This window comes from Octopus sinensis, linkage group LG19 (genome assembly GCF_006345805.1).
Source record: "Octopus sinensis linkage group LG19, ASM634580v1, whole genome shotgun sequence".
NCBI lineage: Eukaryota > Metazoa > Mollusca > Cephalopoda > Octopoda > Octopodidae > Octopus > Octopus sinensis.
Genome location: NC_043015.1, coordinates 18,388,873 through 18,401,735, shown reverse-complemented (window position 1 = coordinate 18,401,735; position 12,863 = coordinate 18,388,873).

Below are 12,863 nucleotides of genomic sequence, written 5' to 3'. Positions count from 1 at the left end.
GAGAAGAAGAAACACTTCCAAGTTTAAAATTGTCAAAGCTCGCCGTATGACGCAACTTCATCTTTGTTAGGACACACAGACACACACACACACACACACGTGTGGGTGTCAAAGGGAGAGGTGCCTATATGAATATAAGAATGGCTCGGAGAAAATATCCAGGGACGCCCGCTGCATGGATAATTAATAAGAGGAAACAAGCGTCAAACTGGTTCGATGAGAAGTCGAGAACAATCGGCTGGTTCCTGAATGTCATCTTCAAAGCCTATAGAGCAATTCTTCTTGAAAGATTTTCAGAGGAAAGTTCAATCCACCCTTCATACTCTAAAATCTGAATAGGTGAAAATTAAGTTAATTATTGTACTTTGAGCTTTGTTGCAGCATCAAAGAAATCCTGCAGCGCTAGATTCACAGAAAATAATGTCTGTTTATGTGGTGACACAACATTAGCTGATAATGCATGGTAAAGTATCAGTTACTGTATGTGAATGTGAAAATTTTAAGGGAAACTACAATTTATGCAAACATTTCAGTATAATTCTTTTAGATTGTAATTACGGAGGTTAAAGTTGCAAACTTTATGGCACGATAAAACATTCCAATGAGAATCACAAAATATTTGAGTCCTATTAACAAAATTTTTCCAGGCAGCATGACTCCAAAGTAGTTTCCTGCAAAAACAAAAGCCACATGCGCGCTGAATAGTCCCCTACTTTAAAAGTAGTTCTCTCATTAAAGTTAAACTAGAAAGTACGCGCTGACCAAAAAAGCCCAAAAAACAGCCAGAGTATAATACACATAGAAAACTTTGGAATAAGTTACTGTGTTATGGTATAAATATAAAATAGTGTTAACAGTGCAATGGAAACAAATTAATGAAGTTGGTCCCGTTTTTTATCAGTATGCAATCAAGTAGACTTTTCAGCGGACCCACATAAATTAATATATATATATCAATTCATGTATAATATGCACTCGTGCATAAGGCGCACCACTAATTCTGAGCAAAGACATATCTCCTGTCTCTAAGATAGGCAACAGACTAATGCTGAAATATTTGTGTGTGTGTATATATATATATAATATATATATATATATATATATATATTATATATATATATATATTATATTAAATCAGTGGATAGAAGAATACAGACAGGAGAATAAAGTTCACAGTTCATCTTCTTCCAGAGGATAAGGAGGTTAGTCCATACTTCGTGAAGGTATAGTCCCTTAGGTATTCTTCTATCCACCCTTAGGTATTCTATCCGCTGCTTTACTCTTTATTCTTCCATCTACTATTTTATTCATTATTATAGTCCTTATAGGCTGCGAATTTCCCTGTCTAGAACTTTCAAACATACTCACTTTGTCTCTGGTGATGGAATACTCAGTGTACGGACACGCTAGCCTATCACTTGAGATACCTGTCCTTCCTTGGTTTTTGTTTTGTCTTTTTCTTCTAACATATATACCTAAGTGTCAAGGTTTCGGACTGGTTATTACAAGGTCACAGATGAACCTTGATCGGGACGGCCAAAAGCCAACGCTATGTACGTCATGATTCTTGAGGACCGCCGGATTTCAGCTAAAGTCACAGCTGAGACTCTGGGGATTTCCCACGAAATGGTCACATCATCCACAACATTCTGGATATGAGAAAGCCTTCCTCAAAATGGGTGCCGAAATGCCCGAGCACAGATCCAAAGTGCATCAGTAAGACGACGTCAAAGGTGATTTTGGATCGGTTTGCAGCAGGAGAGGATGATTTTATGGCTCGTTTAGTCACCATTGGCTTTAGCATTATGATCCCCAGAAAAAGCATCAATCAATGGAGTGGCGCCATAGCGTTCACCGCGTTCCAAGAAGTTTCGGAGCCAAATGCCAGCTGGAAAGATTCTGACTTCAGTGTTCTGGGACAAAGACGGAGTACCCCTCATAAAATACCTGCCAAAGAGTCGCACCATCAACGCAGAATACTACACGTCACTGCTGGACGAACTGCGTGAAGTTTTGAAGCAGAAATGCCGTGGAAAGCTGAGCTGTGGTGTTCTGTTTTTCAGAACAATGCACCAGTACACACACAGCACATGAAACCCTACGGAAAAAACGCAACTTTGGCTTCCAATTGATAAACCACCCACCTTTCTCTCCTGACTTAGCCCCCTCCGACTATCGCCTCTTTCCACAACTGAAGAAACATCTCAAGGGAACGAATTTCACTCCGATTCAGAAGTGATCGCTGTTACAGAGGCCTTTTTAGAGGCACAACCTTCCGAGTTCTTTGTACAGGGCTTAGAAAAACTGAAAAACCACTGCAATGATTGTGTGAATCTAAAGAAAATGTTGCATAAACTCATAACTGATCCTCCTGTATTTTCTTTTACCCAAAGCCAGGAACTTTTCAGCATAACTCGTGTGTGTGTGTGTGTGTTTGTGTGTGTGTGTGGTGTGTGTGTGTGTGTGTGTGTGTGTGTGTGTGTGTGTGTGTGTGTGTGTGTGTAACAACAGGAACAAGAATGGAGAAAATCACCTCTTTAATTGGTGATTACACCATACAATACCGACAATCGTTTCTATAGTGCCAACATCTTCAAATAGAGAAAAAAGGTACAAAATACCAATCAGCCAATATATCCAAAACTTAAAGGCATACAATGTTATCAAGGTAACCCAAAACAAATTAAATTCAAAATGAACTATATCTATAATATATACTCTTTCTCTTTTACTTGTTTCAGTCATTTGACTGCGGCCATGCTAGAGCACCACCTTTAATCGAGCAACTCGACCCCGGGACTTATTCTTTTGTAAGCCCAGTGCTTATTCTATCGGTCTCTTTTGCCGAGCCGCTAAGTAACGGGGACACAAACACACCAGCATCGGTTGTCAAGCAATGCTAGGGGGACAAATACAGACACACAAACACACACACGCATATATATATATACATATATACGACGGGCTTCTTTCAGTTTCCGTCTACCAAATCCACTCACAAGGCTTTGGTCGGCCCGAGGCTATAGTAGAAGACACTTGCCCAAGATGCCACGCAGTGGGACTGAACCCGGAACCATGTGGTTAGTAAACAAGCTACTTACCACACAGCCACTCCTGCGCCTATATATATATGAATGCATACAAAAAGATTTTCTGGTACCCACTTAATTTTTGTGTATAAGGCAAACCCCTAATTTTAAGATTTAAAAATCTAGAAAAAAAAACAAGTGTTACCTGGAAAATGTTTGTAATGAATACAGTAATATACAAAATTAGCTATAAACTATGAAATATATTTCTTGTAATTTACTAAAAACAAATTTTGAATTTACTGTCATTTTCCAGCATTTCTACAAAGTTTTTCCAACATTTTTATTTGTGTTAGTCGACAACTCTGTAATTCTGTATGTCGAACTCACTCAATCGATACAAAGTAAGTTTTAGTACTTTTTGTAAGAAAGTACACTTCGTCAATCCGAAGGTTTACAGCATCTCATCCAACTCTGAATTGGAGCACTGCGCTTGGTGAAGCAGCTTTGTAAAAATGTTCCAATATCTTGTGATGAAGTTAGGTAAATCCTACACAGGTTTCCGCACATGTGCAAATTATGTTGTAAGCCACGTTGGCTTTCAGACATAAAGCAAACGCTATCTGACGAACTATTCTCAGATGTGTTGGACAGCATCTAGGAGAGCATGTTTCTTGCATGTTGGTGAGTGGTAGGTTTGGCCTAAGACAATACCTGCTTCTAACAAGACCGCGCCTCTTTACATAGCTTTTAATATTCTCACAAACCCAGTTTCTCCTTTATTTTTGTTTTCATGTCTCTTCTTCTTGTCTTTTTCCTCTACGCTCTTTCTTTTCTTTCTGTTTCCCTTTCTCCTGCTGTTACCTTTGCCGTCATTGCCACTTTTATTTGCCGCTCTTTAACCGGTGCACGTCAGGCCTATGTGGTCTGTGTCTCCTACTATTATTGTCCTTGTCATTATCCTTCCTGGTTGACATTATAGGCAGATATTCTACTCTACTTTCTATGCCTACTCTACTTTCTATGGCACACTTATTCTAACCATTACAAAAAGTATTGGCTGTAACAGTTGGAGAAACATCATCTCATTTTTCATGGAACTTGTTAGCACGGCCTCGTTGCATCTGTCTTTGCAGTCGAGTTCTTTTCTTGATGCATATTTCAGATTTTGTGTATACGTTGTCTGATCAATAAATATCTGGACTGTTACCATAGTAACGAAGCTAAAGCACACAGAGTGAAGCTGCTGGGTAAAGGTTGACCTTCAACTCTGCTCTGTAAGCCTAGTATTTATTCTATCGGTCTCTTTTGCCGAGCCGCTAAGTTACGGGGACGAAGACACACCAGCATCGGTTGTCAAGCGATGTTGGGAGGACACAGACGCACAAACACACACGCGCGCGCACACATACACATATACACATATACGACGGGCTTCTTTCAGTTTCCGTCTACCAAATCTACTGACAAGGCTTTGGTCGACCCGAGGCTATGGTAGAAGACACTTGCCCAAGGTGCCACGCAGTGGGCCTGAACCCGGAACCATGTGGTTGGTGAGTAAGCTACTCCTGAGCCTATATATATATGGAAGGTGAGGGCGTTCTCTTTTTTTCCATTCGTTTTACGTTTGTTTTTCCATACTGCCAAGGGTTAAAAGACTACTATTACACAGGCATTGTTTTTACAGCTAGATGCCCTTTCTGTCGCTAGCCCTGAACCTACTTTTCTAGTACAAAACTAATGGAGGGTTTGTTGACAAGAAAATTTCAATAGACATCATGTATGTGTATGCGTATATGTGTGTGTGTACGTGTGCATAGATAAATGTATCTCTCTCTCTCTCTGTGTGTGTGTGTGTGTGTGTGTGTGTGTGTGTGTGTATAGTTGAAATTTACGGAAAAACAAAAGACGAAGACACGTTTATAAACAACAAGCAGGCGTATTAGTTTGACGCTCGGTAAAGTGAGAATGTCTCTTACGTTTCGAGCCTACGCTCTTCAACAGAAAGGAACACAAGGAAATAAACAGAGAGAGAATTTTTTAAAACTTGTGGATTTAGCGATCAATCATGGTGACTGGTTGGAAAATGGTAGTTGGACAGGAGAACTAGGAAGAAGGGAGATAATAAAGTACTGGTGATCCCAAAACGCGGGTTTGCGTGCGTGTGCCTATGTGAGAGTGTATAAGTGTGTGTGTGTGTGGATAGTGGCTAGTGACTTTGATGTGTGCGTCTGTATTGTGTGGGTGTGTGAATGATGGTTGTGTGGGTGTGCAGATGATAGTGTGTGGGTGTGCAGATAATCTCTAGGAGGTGCTTCGCGCACCGGTCAACCAAGCAGCGTTCCGTTTGACCGATGTACAGAGAAGGACAGAAAGAGCAGGAGATGCAGTAAATAACGTTGCTAGAAGTGCATGTAAAGGAGTCAGTGATATGATTGGGACGATGATGGGTGCTTGTGAGGATGATGGTGTCAGAGAGGTAGCGGCAAGTGGGCGGGAGCAGGGGAACGAGCCAGGTTGAGAGGTAGGATTAGGGAAGAAACTGTGGACTAGGAGGTCACGTAGGTTGTGGGCTTGTTTGAAGGAGGGAAGGGGTAGGTTGGGGAAGATGTGCAAAGTGGAGGGGTTGTACTTGAATCGCCGGAAGGCTCAGAGAATGGTGCGTGGGAGGGGTAGGGTGGAGGGGTGGTAGGTGAGTGGTAAACGGGAGACAGGCAACGGTGGTGCGGGTGTGAGGCGAGAGAGCAGAGGCACGGTTCACGAAACATGGTCTGGCAAGAGTTGTGTGGATTGTGGAGGGGAATGTAAACATGATGGCGGATTACTGCTGGACCCTAACGAGAGATTGCAAGCAACTACCAAAAGCTGAAAGGAAATCATGTATGTATGTATGTGTGTATGTATGCATGCATGCATGCATGTATGTATGTATGTATGTATGTATGTATGTATGTATGTATGTATGTATGTATGTATGTATGTATGTATGTATGTATGTATGTATGTATGTATGTATGTATGTATGTATGTATGTATGCATGGTCGGGTCGTCAGCGACTAAACCGGCAACCCCACCAAGCTTGCTTGGTGAGGAGGGTGTTTATTGGACACCCTGTAGGATGAAAAACAAAACCCGTCAAAGGGCGGAGGAACTCTTGAGAGTCAAAGGCCATCCAATAAATGCCTTAAGGTTGTATCATGCTCAGGGACATAGAAATAATCGGACTGAATACCCGATCGCGCGGTTAAACCATTGGGAGTGAAGGACTTCTAGCCTTTGATAGGGCATCCTTCTAGGAGAAGGTAACTCCGGAAACTGGGATAACTCCAACATAAAACCTGCGACTCAGTGGTTACCGATGATGTTGACTTGTTCTTCTTTTCGGATTATGGCTGCTGTTGCTTAGTGAGTGGGATTGACTCAGTGCACAGCCTTTCCTCACTTAAAAACAAAATCTTCTTGCACAGGCATTGCACAATAACAACATTGATTAAGCTTCGTGCAATGGCCATACTCGATAACGAGGGGGCAGCCACCATGTATGTATGTATTATAGCCTATTAGCATTCAGTTTTATATGCTACACTCTATTAGAATAGATACTTTCTCCCATAGCAATGCCTTCCTTTTCATTCTGTTTTCTGCCCTCCTTATTTCTTTCTCTTTTCGTTTTTAATGTGTTTTTAGACATTTCAGTAGGACCATGCTGTCTTTTTAGCTGTCAGTTGTGATTTGAGGGAGGTTTCACAACTATTTCTAATAGTTTGAGTCACCACTCAGAAGTTAGCATCAACCTTCCCAGTATATGTTTGTACACAGTGTGTGTGTGTGTGTGTGTGTGTGTGTGTGTGTGTGTGTGTGTGGTGTGTGTGTGTGTGTGTTGTGTGTGTGTGTGTGTGTAACATTAGTCAAAATTCATGTATATAAGTATTACTATGTATTGTTCATGTGTGCAATTCGAGGGAGATGCACTATACACTATAGCTATTTTTGTTGTTTAGCCCAAGATTATCTATAATCAAGCAGACCCTTGATAAAAGATGATCCAGTTGTGACCACCCCGTGTTTATTTGGAAAAATCAATAGATCTCCAGTTTCAATATTTATTTCAGTTGTTTGATCATACTCATTGAATTGACCTGCAAATGGCTGAGTATTCCAAGACATATGTGCCTTTAACATAATTCTTAAGCATAATCAGCATGACAGTGTATACAATCCATCTGATAGGCTTCCTTACAGCTTCCTTCTTTCAAATTTTCCTCACATGATTTGAGTCAAACTGAAGTTATGGTAAAATAAATACTTGCAAAGATGTCATGCAATGAGATCCAATGCAGGACTCCAGGATTGCAAAGTTAACTTCATAAACATTTACCCATACTGCATCCATATGGATGCAGGAAATAGTCCCTGGTGATTTGGAAAACAAAATATTTCAAAATATATACACTATTCTGGAATTCTGGTTATACATAATAAAACATAGTTTTTGGCTTTGGGTGAAGAAAACACAGGAGGATCAGTTAATTATGATTTTATTCAACATAATCCCTTCTCAGATTCACACAATGCAGCAGTTCTTCAGTTTTTCTGAGCCCTGTAAAAGAACTTGGAAGGTTGGGCCTCCAACCAAACCTTTCATAACACCCTTAAAGGAACTTTTCAGCCCCCCTTATGCACTTGATAAAAAGTGTTCCAGCTGTGACCATCCTGCCATAAATAGTAAAAAATACCAAGTCATTGAAGGTATGACAAATTTTTTTATGACAGTGCCTTTCAGGTGGAACACATAAAGGAATATATATATTTAAAGATATTGCATCATCATCATCTAAATATCCACTTTTATCATTCTAGCATGGATAAGATGAGCAATTTTTGTAGCCCTTCCTATTGTGAACACTCACTTCTTTTCAAGAAAGGCACTATTTATTCCCTTGGTCTTTTGAACAACAATTTAATCGCAGAACACGCTTTTGCAGCAGGTTTAAACAGACACCATCCAAACGTTGATATTGTTCACACAACATATAAACATTGTCAAGACAATGGTAAGACACACACACACAAGCTTTCTAAATTTTCCATTGGTCAATTCCAGTCAGAAAGCAATGATCAGCCTGGGGCTATACTTGATAATACTTGCCCATGGTGCCATGTGTGTGGGTGTCATTCACCAATGTATACTAGCAAAAGACATAAACACTAGCAAAAAAAATAAATGAAATAAAATATAAATAGTTATTACAAACTAAGACCCTTGATATAGTTGGTCTGCATCACATTACAGTCATTCTTACTGTCAGAAATGAAGCAAATAGAAAACTTGTTTGTTGGAACCCTGTAACAAATGACATTTTTGTTCACATGTAAGCTGTTGCACACATATGTACACATTCACATACAATCAATCACACATTTAATAACATGCACTTACATATACATATCATTTCAACTTTAGAGTATTCAAACTGACACCTTATGTCCTGCCTCACTTCAAAACAAGAAGCAAAATGTAACAACTTCCAATTATTTACTGAATTTCTTTTCTTTAATCAACTATAAAAAAATTAAAATATGATAAGAAGAAATATTAATATCCATCAAAATTAGAAACATTCAATGTTTTTGCAGACTACAGTAGCAATTTGCCATTTATATATATCTCATCTGCAGTGTATCATTAAATTATCTAAAAAAATATTACTCAAGACAGGAAAAGAAAAGTTTGAAATTTGATAAGATAGTGCCAACTATTCTGCTTTGCTTTGACTGAAACTTGATAAGTTTTCTGCTTTTAGACTAAATATTTCTGTATAAGAAACAAAATTAAGAATATAGTTAACTACTGAGTCCATTTCTTAAAGCAAAACAAATGCAAAATGTCATTGCATTATGTTTTTGCCAATGGTAATCATTAGCAGTTACTAATATGTTCTTTTACTTGACATTACTAATACTATTACAAAATATAAGGTGCTATACAAAAGCTGTGCACTAGAAATTCATGACTTTAAGGAGTTCGGTGTTATTTTCCTTTTATTAAATCTTTAATATATAGAAGAGCCTGAATGCCACTGATTCTGATTTTCCTCTCCTGTGAATCTGAGGCATTATACCAATGTAAAAATATTTCATTTATATCTGATATATATATACACACACTGTGCTTGAGGAGACCCTGTGATTGAGGAGACCTATTGAGTCAAGTACATCAACATCAAAAAATCAAATGGAAATTGTAGTTGTGATACCTGTGCCAGTGGCACGTAAAAAGCACCATCCGAACGTGGCTGATGCCAGCGCTTCCTTGACTGGCTTCCATGCCGGTGGCATGTAAAAAGCACCAACCGATCATGGCCGCTGCCAGCCTCACCTGGCACCTGTGCCAGTGGCATGTAAAAAGCACCCACTACACTCACGGAGTGGTTGGCTTTAGGAAGGGCATCCAGCTGTAGAAACTCTGGCAGATCAGACTGGAGCCTGGTGCAGCCTCCTGGCTTCCCAGACCCCGATTGAACCGTCCAACCCATGATAGCATGGAAAACGGACGTTAAACGATGATGATGATGATATCGCTAAATTATGAATTATTTTGAAAGCATAAATCACTCAACAGTCAACATTTTTGTTATGACAAGGAGAAAGTGCATAATCAATTAACTAAATACCAATATGTTATTGATCAGTGTTTAACATTAATACTAAAACAGCATTTTCTAAACCTCATAGTTCTTAAAATAAATGTATGTTGAAATGATAATGTCCTAGGTTAATGAAAAGTGCAAATATTTATTATCAGTTCATACTGAAAATATGTCTTTAGTACAGACTGTATCAACCTAGGATGCATTCAAAATACAATGTTAGCATTAGTGTGGGATTAAAGTCCAGAATTAGAAAGTCCTGCTTAAGATATTTCATTCTTATAGCACAATGTTTTAAAACAATGAAGTAGTGCTGGTTTCCATTATTCTCAATAAAATCTGCAAACCTTTGATTTACACTATGAGTGTAGATGACCAAATAAAGAAGTTGGCAGATTGTATTGTGTCACTAGCACTGTATTGTGAACAGGGTTAATCTTATTGTAATGTAAACAGATACCTAGTATAACCCTGACAAGTGTTTCATTACCTTGCAATACTGAGCCCAGCTCTTCATGTGTGTGTATAGCATTGAGTAAAGTGGATTCCACAGGGCTGACTTAGCTTATATACACCATATAAAATTGGAGAAAATTAGAAATGGTCTTCATTATTTTTCTCACCACATATCTCTTTCTAGCTATCATTTTTAATGCTGCTGCCATTCACCTTTTGGCATTCAGATTACTTTGTCAAATGTGGTGCTTATTTATTCATATTGTTTTGAATTAATAATGCATTATCTTGTACCTATAAAATTTCAAGGATGTGAGCATTTAGTTTTTAGAATGATGTTGTAGGATAGGTGTAAGAGGCTAAGTTTGGCTAGTTTAAATGTGAAAAAAGGTAGGATATTTGGGCCGGATATAGCTGATTTAAAGGCTAAAGGGTTAACCATGTCAATACAAGCTTACCACTTAAAATAATATTAGTTAATATACTTCTTTTTTATAATTTTTTTTAAGATTTACCTATTCTCCAGACAGATTACATGTACTATAGCTTGTAAAAACCACATCTTCATTTGTTTTGTCTTTTTACTAACTGTACATGGGACTTCCTATATGCTGATGCCCTAGTTCTCTTCAATGAATCTGTCCAAGAATTGGAGTATAATTTCCAAATGTGGAAGCAAAACCAAGTATTGAAGGATCTTAAAGTAAATCTAGCAAAGACAAAAATAAACAGGACTTTATAGCTGTTTGAGAAGTGGCTGTACTCAATATGTATGCATGAAAAGTGGACATTAAATGACAATGATGATGATGAATGCTGTACAGAATAGTCAGTGTAAATTACAAGTGCACAAGAAATACAGTGAGATTACAAATGGGCTAAAATAGAAAGACTTTGTATGTAGCAAATGTGAAGTAATAACTATCAATATAGGCACATGCATGGCTGTACTGTTAAGAAGCTTGCTTTGCAACCATGAGGTTTTGGGTTCAGTTTCACTGCATGGCATCTTGGGCAAGTGTCTTCTACTAACCAATACCTTGTTAGTTAATTTAGTGCACAGAAACTGTATGGAAGCTCGTTGTATATACATATATATAATTTTAAAATAGGATAAAATCTTCATAAGGAATTATCAAGTAGTTAGCGTGAAAAACCTCATAAGAGAAAAAAATCTGTAAATTTTTTCCACTTCGGTACGATATGTTTATTTTGGTAGTTTTGACTTTAAGAGTCCCTCCTAGCGTGCGGCATATATATATATATATATATATATATATATATATATATATATATATATATATATATATATTATGTGGGTGTAGTGCCTTTGTGTCACTGTCTATCATCTTCATTACTTGACAACTGGTATTGGTTTGTTTTTGTTCCTGCAACTTAGCTGGCTGGAAGAAGAGACTGACAGAATAAGTACCAGCCTTACAAAAGGTAAATAAGTACTGGGGTCAATTTGTTTGACTAAACTCTTCAAGGTGATGCCCCAGCATGGCTGCACTCTAATGATTGAAACCTGTAAAGGATAAAGATTATATGCTTCTTTCAAATGCTCAGACAGCTCCCTAGAAGTAAATGATAGCATCCATTATCTATATCAGTGATTCCCAACATGGAGCATACACCCCATGTCTGGGAAAATTGTGGTGAGGCATGGTGCCATAGTCACCAGGCACAAGGTTCTCATTAAAGTGATCCACTTTTTTTTTCTTAGTCAATAATGTACTTTTTTGTACTCAATAAAAGAGTTACCAGTAGATTCCTTTGTATTAAATAATCATGCAAAAATATTAAAAATAAAGTTGTTTGTTCTTTTTCCAACCACTGTTGGAGCATACAGTTTTCTGGAAAGATATAGAGGGGCCTGGAGGTAAATAGGCTGGGAAACATTCATCTAGATGATCAATTTAGTAGTGTTGGAGAATGTTTCAAAAAGATACTTTCTACAGCTGGATGCCCTTCCTAATGCCAACAATGTGTATAGTGTGTATGAATAACAGAGCTCAAATGAAGAAATGAGGGAAAATGAGATATAAGAGGAATCAGATTCAATGAGCTGCAAAGAAGATTGAGTTGTTATGGACATCATCATCATCATGATCATCGTTTAACGTCCGCCTTCCATGCTACAATGGGTGGGACAGTTTCACAAGAGCCAGCCAGCCAGAAGCCTGCACCAGACTTCTGTGACTGTTTCGGCAGGATTTTTTACATCTGGATGCCCTTCCTAACACCAACCACTCAGCAGAGTGGACTTAGTGCTTTTTACATGGCATAAGCACAGGTGAGGTCAGTAGTGCTTTTTACATGGCACAAGCACAGGCAAGGTCAGTTTTGGCCAAGTTTTTACAGCTCGATGCCCTTCCAAACACCAACCATTTTACAGTGTAGACTGGGTGTTTTTAAGTAGTACCTGCACTGACAGGGTCACTAAGTACTTGCAAGACATAAAACAAAAATCTTTCAAGAGGGGAGGTGATTTTGTGTCGGATGATGAAAGGTTATAGTGAAGCAGAAACAGGTGTCTTGCTGAAGAGGAAGTACAAGGTTACCTGGCCAGAGAGAGAGAGAGAGAGATCAGGAATGAAGACAGAAACAGGTGCACTACCACAAAGGAAATACATAGTTACCCAACCTGTGGGAAGTGCAGGAGAAGGAAAGAGAAAGTGGGAGATGGTGGTAGAGATGGTGGTGGAGATGGAACAAGGATCAGAA